This window comes from Seriola lalandi, unplaced genomic scaffold (assembly GCF_002814215.2).
Source record: "Seriola lalandi dorsalis isolate HSWRI2012SDOR001 ecotype SW California unplaced genomic scaffold, Sedor1 jcf7180002054339, whole genome shotgun sequence".
Taxonomy (NCBI): Eukaryota; Metazoa; Chordata; class Actinopteri; order Carangiformes; family Carangidae; genus Seriola; species Seriola lalandi.
Window position 1 is genome coordinate 55,207 of NW_019524892.1, and position 10,835 is coordinate 66,041.

At 42.8% G+C, this 10,835-nt stretch overlaps 1 protein-coding gene across 2 annotated transcripts in view; it reads left to right on the forward strand.

The window, feature by feature from the left end:
* The first annotated feature begins 74 nt into the window (after positions 1–74).
* Positions 75–10,835, forward strand: part of myt1la (myelin transcription factor 1-like, a) — a 70,647-nt gene continuing 59,886 nt past the window's right edge. For both annotated transcript variants that reach the window (XM_023407603.2, XM_023407605.2), the window contains exon 1: positions 75–564. The gene's annotated coding sequence lies outside the window, so the exon portion shown is untranslated. The remainder of the gene's footprint in view (positions 565–10,835) is intronic.

The window sequence follows — 10,835 nt, forward strand, 5'->3', positions numbered from 1 at the left end:
GGTGGAGAGAGGCAGTCAATGCATTGCCACCCTTGGTGCCTGCATGTGCGCGCCCCCGCTGCCTCTCTTTCAGTTCGGGCGCGTCGACGGGTTTGCGTGCGCGTCCCCGAGAAATAAAGAAAAAGAGGAAAAGGAAGAGGAGGAAGGATGATAGAGAGAGATAGATAGAGAGAGAGAAAGAGAGGGGTAAACCCGCCGCCGTCTTCTTCTTCTTCTTCTTCTACTGCTGCAGTGTCTGATTCTCCCTCCACCACCTTCATCATCATCACCATCATCATCCTATCCTCCCTCCCGTCTGTCTGCCCCCCCCCATCCTCCTCCAACCTCCCCCCTCTCCTCCTCCTCCTCCTCCCCCTCCATCGCGCTCTCCGCCACTGAAGGCATGGCCAGATATCACAGCGACAAAAGAGAGAAAGAGGGGTAGAGAGTCCTTGACACTGACTGAGAGAGAGCACGAGAGAGAGAGAGAGAGAGAGAAGGCGGCTGCAGACTTTCCGACCAGAGAGGAAGAGGAGAGGAGGAAGAAGAGACAGAGATAGAGGAGTCTCCATCTTCGCCATTTCAGTATGTTTTCCTTTTTCTTTCTTCCTGTAATATTCTGACGCTCGTGACGCTCTTTATGCGCCTCGTCGTTGCGCCTTCCCCGCTCCCTTTCCCTCCGTGATCTTCCTATAATGTTCCGACAGTGTGTCAGTCATGCTTCTGTTGTTCCAGGGCTCAGTTGTGGTGACAGCGTTTTATTATGTTCCTATAATAATCTCAGGCTCGGACAGTGTCTCTGTACATGGACAGTGATCCTCCTGTAATATTCCTGTAATATTCCTGTAATATTCCTACACTGTGTCAGTCATGCTCCTGTTGTTCCAGGGCTGAGTTCTGGTGTCAGTCTTCTATATTATCCTCAGAATATTTCCACATATGTGTCATGACACTACGCAGTGTTTCTCTGGTGCTGTAGTGTTTGTGCCTTTGTTGCCAGTTTATTATATTTAGTTGAATCTCAGCTTCCAGGTGGATAATAATCCCACAGTGTGCTGCGGTGGCTGTAGTGACCTTATGGCACCTTTTCATTATGTTTATGCCCCTGCTTCATTATGACAGTCATATATAATTTCTGTATTATTACTTGTGATACCTAGTGCTGTGTAATATTTCCTAATGTTCCTACAGGGTGCCATGAAGCCTGTATTGTTTCCCTCTATATGCTGAACGTATAGACCTTGATAGGATATGGTAATTCAGGCAGGGGCCACTGTGTATAATATTTTATATTCCTACGAGTGTCAGAGTGTCAGTGTTCCTGTAATATTGCCATAATGCCTCCACAGTGAGCTGAAGTGTGTCTGTGCTGCTAATTAGTGAGTCTGCAGTGACCTTATGGCACCTTTTTATTAAGTTTATCTCAGTATTCACCAGAGTGTCTCTTATGTACACGCAGCATCCTGATCATGTCGTAGCATCATAATACATGTGTCATATTCATTCTTTAATACTGAAATTTGACTTCTGCTAGAGTAGAGAAGTGTTTAGAAGTATAATATTTCTATCGGAGTAAAACATCAGTAACAATACAGAAGGATCAGTAAATTGAAATATGAGATTAAAGTTCTTCTATTAGTCTATTTTCTTATAGGGTCCTGTGGCTGTAAATACTCTAATGTGATTATTATTCAGTCTGGTTAGAAAGGAAATACAATGGAAGTGGAATTTAAAACTTTTGTAGCAAGATTTTACTTAAAAATAGATGAAAATATTTTTGCTTTGATTAATAATTTATGTCTTTTTGAACAAAAAAATTTCAATTATCTTTAAAAAAAAAAATCTTAAAAATATATTTACTGCTTCTCCCTTACTGAAGAATTCAGAATCAGAATAGAAATATTTCTTTAATATCAAAAGTTTAATGCACTGGAGGCCTCAAGTCTCCACAGCACACCTGAGTTAGTTAAACTCAAACTGTTTTTTAGTCGTGTGCGAAGGTGACGATCTGCTGGACTGAAGTCTTTCCTCTCTTAGAGACAGGTACATGCCTGACAATGAAACACAAGCCTGCAGTCCTGAGAGTGATCCCTCAGGACTGTTCACATCCTTACTCATTAAATATCCACTTACAGCAAAGAAATATGAAAGTAGACGTCGGCTCAGTGAGGACACACCTTCCACAGGTGGATGGACAAGCAGATTAAAGCCAGTGTATGAAATGAAAATAAAAAACTTTGTCATTATAAGTGATGTCTTAGTTCCATGAAACTGTTGGTATGAATCTTAAATATTTTTTCTTTTCTTGTTTCCCTCCTTTTGTGAGTGAATCAACAAAATAAACTGATAAATAGTAAGTTGAAAGAAAAAGTTTCTCCTGAGCAGATGAATGTGAAAACATCCATCTGCACAGTGAAGCTCAAACATCCAAGTGAACAACAAAGCAAAAACTTTGAGTGTGTATTAATAAAATGAGGAAGTTTAACTTTGAAACCAAAGGCTGGAAACTTGGTTTGGACTTTAACTGAACAGACTTGATCCCAACAACCAGAGAGGGGGAATGTTGTCTGAAGCTATTGTCTGTATATTCACAGTCTGTTTGTCTCTGAAAACTTTACTTAATGTTTGAGATTTTAAACGTCTTGGTCATGAGCCTGATTAGAGTCAAAGCTGCACTTTGCTCTTGAGTTCAACAGTTAAACATGAATTTTAAACCAGATTTGATGTCAACTCGTCACTAGTCTGATCTGGACGTACGAAGAACTGATGTGCTTCTGAATGAATGATTGAAACTTTAGGGCAGGATTTATTCTGACTCCGTGTGTAGATACTGTAGGATGAGTTGTGTTTGCCCTTCTTGATTTTTTATTGTTCAGTAGTTCTTCTTTGCTTGTTTCTCTTGGAGGCCAGATTTCTGTTCCTGAGTTCTGTCAACAAGAGGTTTTTGGTTCGTGTTGGATATGGAAGTTTCTCAGACAGGACTTCTATGGGACAAGTATCCCGATCTGCATAAACTGGTGACGTAGGTATAAGGGATGTGCTGAGGTCGTCTGTGCAGCAGCTTATTATATACCTCTAGTGGCTGAAGTAATTAAGACGGGAACAAACCAGGAAGTGAGGTGACGTGATAACGTGACAAATTCAACATTAGTAGGATGGACGGATCAAAACACAGGACTTTGACAGAGGCGGCTGTTTGTTTCCCATGTGAATCCTTCACTCAGCATTGTTTCTTTTATTTTACAACCATTCAACAACCTCAGCTTTGTATTTATTATTGTAACCATGACGACAAAGGTCTGGCATACCTGGTACGCTCCTACGGATCGTATCCGAGGGTAACGACCAGCGGGATGTTCATTTAGGTTGGAGGACTTGTTGGATGTTGGTTTGAGTCTCGAAACTGGTTGGTCAAGATTTTATATAAATCTGTTCATCAAAATAAAAGGTGAAATTATCCGTTTATGAAGTAGCTACGAATATTTGATCAAGATATTTTCTGATTCTGTCTTTGTTTCACCTCCCTGCCGTCATCACTCAGTGGTAAAGCGGCACTTTTTATTTGAAATTCGAACATTTGTTCCAACGTGTGGGAAAATATTAATATTCCAACTGTAATGATCCAGCAGAGGGCGCTCTGAAATTCACTGAATGAGTTTCAAGGTTGAACGAACTGCGTGTCGTTCGAATTAGATCTTCTGACGGAGGAAGTGTAGCCGCCTCTAGCTCAGTTTGTCCCAGCCTCTCACCCAGAAATTTGTAAAGGTTGTAAACGCTGTTCTTGTTGATCACAGGGCCGTTCGTCCGGTTTGGGACGAACAAGCCTTTCCAGTTCAGATGGAGAACGAGCGGAGACAAGACAAACATCGTCTTTCTGTTGTATCTGGTTCTGGCCGACCTGGTTTTGCGGCTCTGCGTGAACCACAGCAGATTCTCTCCTGGATGTTTTACTGTAGAAACAAAGAGACCAGGTGAACTCAGGTGGAAAGTAATGAAAGAAAAACTCCCTTTATTTCCTGTCTGCCCGTCTGCTGTCTGGAGAGAGAGAGAGAGAGAGAGAGAGAGAGAGAGAGAGAGAGAGAGAGAGAGAGAGAGAGAGAGAGAGGCAGAGACTGACCAGAGCTGGTGACTGTTCGTAACTGCAGAGCAAAATAAACTTCCTCATCCCTGCAGCTTGACACCACCTGTGTGTGAAAGAGGATATTAAAGGCAGATTCACCTACACTTGACCAGTCATACCAGCCTGCTGGTCACAGATGAGTTCTCCATTCACACCTGTTGATCTGTTCGCATCACAGCTCAGTCAGAATAATCCCAGAGCTGCTGCAGCGTCTCTTTGATGAGCTGAGCTCCAGACTCGGTGGATGAATGTTACTGTATTTCTTCAAAATCAGTGGTTGCAGCAACAACGTTAAAAACTTATTAAAACGTGATGCATTCCTCCATTAACAAGCAGCGCGCTGCAGGTTTTTATGCAGTTATGACTACAATACTCCATCCTCTAACTCTGACCTAATGTACCTTTAAACTGCCTTTAAATCCCGAGCAAAGAGCAGACCTCACATCTTCATTGTGTCTGCTCAGGATCGACTCCACCGTCAGTCTCAGCTGGCGTTCATCGGCAGTTTCATGAGAGTGCTATGACACGCTCAGCGGACAGGACAACATCAACATCATCTAGAGCCACATTTCATATCTCTTTGTTTATTCAACCTGGAGTCGTCGCACTAATGCGTTGACGCTCAGTTCAGGCCTGAAGTGTAAAGCTGGGCGGAGGCGTTGCGTCACGCCACGCGTTGACTTCGATGTTCGCAGAGTCGGTTTTCTCCAGTGACAACTTCTCCAAAGTATTTTTATTGAGTTTAGTTATTTTAAACAATAACCAACAACAAAGAGCTCAGCATAACATCGTACTGGTCTACGCAACCAACATTAATACTAATGACAGGTAGAAATATACGGTGGAGAAAAACACGTTTGCCCCTCCCTTTTTGTAAGAGTACAAGCCACTAAATATTAAAACGTAATTATAATGAAATATATGAAAAATAGAATAAAATCATGTGACAAAGGGACATTACAATTCAGTATGAAAGACGTGGTTCATGATTAGTCAAGAATAACACATGAAAGTGTTGATTTCAATAAAGTTAATTCAAAGTCAGCTGCTTCTTCCACAGTGTTGACAGAAACGCAGAGAGGCATCTTTACTTCATGTGATTCTACTATGAATGGAAAGTAAGAGGAAATAAAATGGAGTTGTAGACATCTGGAAGATGCCGACAAGATGGTGTCCTAGTCCTGCGGCTCAGTTTTATATCCCAGCAGCCCCTCACCACAATATGTCCAATACTACGCCAGTCATATTAAAACAAGCTCGCTGTAGTTTATGGTTGTGGGGAATCGGACGTGACAGATCGCTGCACCGATCTGAACACGTACATTCAGACTACACATTTATACACGTCTCAACAATCCTCCAATACAGATCATTGATCATTCAGGCAATAAATCAGACGTCATGACGCCTCCTCTTTTCACAAAGTAGTCGGAGGCCAAAATCGGCCCTAATCCGTACAGCAGTAGTTCCCAACTTTTTTCCGACTCCGGGCTCACAGCCGACCTCGTAACAATATGGAGGCCAGATAACGGCAGCTTGCTCATATTTTTTGAAAGATCATTTTGTTTTAAAACCTTAATTATACATAGGCTATATTTTTTTATTTACACCTTTCCATCAAATCTGATTTGTCAACCCACTGTCAAATAAACTTCGCGGCCCACCAGTGGACCCCGGACCACCAGTTGGGATCCACGTAGAGTGTCTGTCCATCTTTATAGAAACGATCAGTAGGTTTGACCCAGAACTAACTGAGACTTTAACATGAGACTGACGGACTCTGCTCCTTCATGATGGAGGTTCAGCTGGTTACTGTCGCGTTGGTGATGACACTGTCGAACCACTGGAACTCGTCTGTCTGTCTGTTCACCTGTCTGTCTGTCTGTTCACCTGTCTGTCTGTCTGTTCACTGAGACCACTCAGACCTCGTCTGTCTGTCTGTTCACCTGTCTGTCTGTCTGTGGTTTATTAGATCTGAGCTGCTGCCAGGACACCCATCAATCTGATTATCTCTTTCTGATTAATGGGGGTCACACAAACACACACACACACACACACTCACACACACACACACAAACGAATGCAGCAGAAGGCGGCATACACAATCTATTCTGGAGTTCCATAAAATCCACACACACACTCTCTCTCCCTCTCTCCCCTCCCTCTCTCTCTACAACACACACACATTTTTAGTGATTCATCATAGGTAGATCTTATTCTACATGATGTGTGTGTGTGTGTGTGTGTGTGTGTGTGTGTGTAAAATCATTCACGTTAATGCCTGTGGAATTCAGGTCAGAGCGGTGATTCATTTAAAACTTTTTTTAATTGGCTCTTCTGCTGTGACCTCTGACCTTTGACCTCCCACAGTCAGTCACCTCTAAACTGAAAACCGTGTGTCAAATAAATCCTCGTTTTTTTTTTCAGGTTTCTGTTCAAAGCGAGAAAATTATCTGCAGCATCACCTCCGATTCTGCTCGATGTTTTCTATCCACACACACGCACGCGCACACACACACACACACGCACACGCACACTAAGTCAAGCCGGAGTAACGATTGTGCATCTCTGTTGCCACTGACAACCTGCCTCGTCTGCTTGTTACAGATCATTAAAGCTTCACACACTGACCACATCCACCCCTCAACCTGTCAATCACACAGCTCCGCCCCCGTGCCCTGCTGTTACAGAGGTGAATGATGGGAGCACGGGAGACATGCAGCGCCCGAACCCACGTGTACGCTGTGAAAACTGTCAGTTTGGTTGAGACGTGATACATAAACCGATGTTACGCCAATTAGCTGCGTCATGGCTTCGATATAAAGCCTTCACTGTGGTGCAGTGAACTGACGTCAGGTCAGTCACACGGAGGCTGGATTACTACCTGCACCACAGCAGGTCCTCCAGCTGGTCCTGTTCAGGGACTCAGACCTGAACTGTTTAAGTTTATATCATGGTCACTTGTTGCAAATTGCTTTCATTGGTTTTTGTGTCAAGTAATTAACACAGAAAACCTGAGGAACGGTCGTAATAATCTATTATTATCTGACAATTATTTTCTTTAATTGATCGATTCTTTGGTTTCGATTCTTTAACAATTTTAGTTTAGTTTTACAAACGAATGTGATGTTTCCTGTTGTCCACATTTCCTTCTAGATTATCAAACTCCTGGCAGAGTGTTGACGTGACCCACTGACTGCTAACAGCCCAGGAATGACTGTTAGCCTCAGTTAGCTTGTTAGCATTCTGCGGCCTTCAGCCAGGTGACTTGTTTTTTCAGCGCTGCTTTAGTCCGACAACAGACGCACATATACCTGCATCGTAGTGACGGCGGCTCGGACTCGGCCTGCAGAGCGTGTGCAGACACTCGCAGTGGATGGGCTCCTGTTCTGAAGTGAATATTCTCTGACAGAAGATCGTCTGAGGGCTGAAGAGGACTTTATCTCCTCTGAAGTGCTGACATGACACCACAGACCTGGTCATCCAGCCAGGGTTAGGAAAGCCGGCGGTGCATTTGTGTCCAGGCGTGAAAATCTGCCGTGTGGCCGCTTCACATTCCCATTACAAACCATTACAGGGTTTAAAAGGTGAACATGAAGCGTACAAGGGTTCATTACGACCAGTGAACGCTGCAGGAGAGGCAGAAATGGAAATGCAGAAATCTCAAAGGCACCAAAAATAACAGGAAAACATGAATAAGATTTATTTTCAGGGGGGCTACTTGAGGATGAAAACAGGAAAAAAACAAAGTCATTTTCCATTTTTTAAATTCTCCATAAATGTTTTCATTTTCCATTTTCCAGATTCAACGGATAATGAAAATATTTCATTTAAAAACCAAACTAAAGAAAAATACTTTGTGAAGTCGATTATAAAAGACTAAATGAAATGCTAATGTAGCAACCACATATGCTTCCATTATAATTGAGTGTAGCAGCGTCGGACTCCCATTGACTTCCACTGTAACTTCATTGATCCGGTTTGTTGCATCTCAGTGTTCAGACGTCTGAATCCAGCCGTGATCGTATCTGCAGATCACAGATAGCTGCTGCTGTTCAAGCGCTGCCTCTGATTGGTCAGAGGTTAATTGATGTGGCTAATCACCCGATCAGTCCAGTCTCCATGGAAACCACGAGTGGGGCTGATGTACGGGAGGTAGAAAAGAAAGGGGGGGCGTTCACACCAGGCTGAGCTGCTGCAGAACAGTTTGTACATCAGACTGACACAGTGAAATGAATTAAAGGTGCAGTCTGTCTTTTTTAAACAGATGCTAAAGCTAACGCTATATTTAAGTAAAAGTAAAGTCACTAATTATGTACATTTCTCTTTACAAAATAAGAGTCTCATTTGTCGTGTATCCAGCAGCTACCGACCAACCAGTCGACATTTCTAGAGCCGCTGCAGAAAAGGTTTAGACGCCTTTAGATTTCCAGGATAACAGAGGTTTGGACAGACAGACGGAAGAAGCGACAGACCTGAAGCAGCAGCACTGCGCCTCCCTCTCTGTCTGTGTGTGTGTGTCTGTGTTCGGTTGTGTTGTTTGGTTTGTGTGCTGCAGCGTCACATCACACACCAGGTGTTTCTGTTTGTTCGGTTTGATAAAAGTTCTCTGCTGTAATAAAACAGAGAGCTGCTGTCTGGCTCTGCCGCAAACACACACCTCACCTGGCTGCTGCTGCTGTGTGTGTGTGTGTGTGCTTGTGTGTGTGTGTGTGTGTGTGTGTGTGTGTGTGTGTGTGTGCTTGTGTGGGCCCACAAACATTTGCCCGTGAGTGTTTGTGTGTGTCCTTGTGTTGTTGGATCGTTTTTTCTTTTGTCCCAAAATGTGCAGTAAATTTTCTGTACAGTGTATTTTTATCAATTTATTGGGACTTTGTCGATTAATCCGGTTTGTTTACAAGCAAACAAGCTGCAGTTACTGCGGTAACGCCCCACTTGTAAACCGGAGCAATAACACTGTAGTGTATGTCAACAATTTCACTTTTAAAGCACTTTTTGTTTCGTTTTTTTACACGTTTGTGAACAGGATTTCACTACGTGCCACGAGAGCATCAGTCGTCTCAGCAGAAAACAACAACATGGCCTCTGATTCCTTTTGGGAGCGACCACTGGGAGGAAAAGAGGAAGTCGGCTGGTGTTACTATTGACATGCAAAGTCTGCAGAGGGAGGGGTCAGTGTGGACGGCCTTAAGAGTCGACCACTATTCGCTCCTTGTTTCCTGCCGACAGTCAGTGGCTTCTTTTAAGGCGTTTCATATCCTTAACCATCTGGTTATCATTGTAACCATGGTAACGAAGGTTCCCAAATCTCAACAAAGTAGTTATTTTAACTCAAACCACCATGTTTGCTGAAACCCAACCAAGTTGTTTTTGGGCCTAAACAAAACCAAACATTTTATTTTTTAAATTACATCGTTGTCCAGTCGACAGTTACATCAGATCGTCATCGTCAATTCATAAACTGTAAATGAAACGGAGCCTCTGTGACGTCACCCACAGGTTTCTGAAGCTCAGAGTGAGCTGCTCCACTGGCGCCATCTTGGCAGTGTCTGACTCCGCCCCTTACTCCTAGCTAATCTAGAAATGAGCAAAGAGGAAGGGCGTGTGTGGAGCTGAGACTTTGGTGCATGGTGGTTTGTGGCGAGAGTACGCTCACCGACCTGTCACTCAAAGAGGCCACGCCCTCAATCCGCCATAACTTTAGTCCTTAATAAAATGTAAACAGGTGAGTTATATAAACAGGTGAGTTATATAAACAGGTGAGTTATATAAACAGGTGAGGTATATAAACAGGTGTCATGAAGGAGGAAATTAGCTCTAGAGACCAAAACAGTTTTTGTACCAGGCTGTAAACATGTTTATTTGCTGTAAAGTTGGACATTTTAACATGGGACTCTATGGGGACTGACTCACTGTTGGAGCCAGACTCTAGTGGTCGTTAGAGGAACTGCAGCTTCTGGTTCTTCACTGTTTGCTTAATTTTTCAGCCCTGGAGACAAAGTAAAACATTAATTTAATATAATTTAGTTCGGTTTTAATCTACATGCCTTCGCAATTGCAAATAGGTTTAGGATGATTTTCAATATCGAATATCGTATAATTTCCTGAGCCTTATTTCTTGTCTTTGCTTCCTGTACATCATACCTTGGTATGTGACAAATAGAGCTTTGAACTGCTGTTTAGTGGCAGCAGCACTTATACCTGAAACATGAAATAAAATAATATAATTATATATTATTATATATTGTGATATTTGGGCTGGAATATATTTAGATATTAAATTTTGAACAAACTCAGTTAACAAAGAGCAAAATCCACAAACCTCTGCGCCATGAAGTGATTATCACTTTAACTTGTGAGTTTTATTATCACAAGCAAAGACTCAGTTCAGTTGTGCTACAGCAGCTTCAAAATTAAAATGAACCGACATATAATTCTGTTCTACAGCTGGTTTCTGAGAAGAGCTTTATCAGGCGCCTTCAGACAAACTGTAGTTCTGGTCAACAGCCGTTTAACCACTGTTCTCAATCAGTACTCAAGGCATTTTAAAGAGCAAGTAACCATAGCAACAGCACTGATGCTTCATGCTCTTTTAGTGTTTACCTGACTGGTGAAACTTACCTGAACATTTAGACACAGTCTCTCGTGGTTCCTTTGGTACGTGGCCGCGGTACGTGCATGACATGACTCGACATGAGTGATCAGTTAGTGCGAGGTGCTGAGACGGCTCTGACCT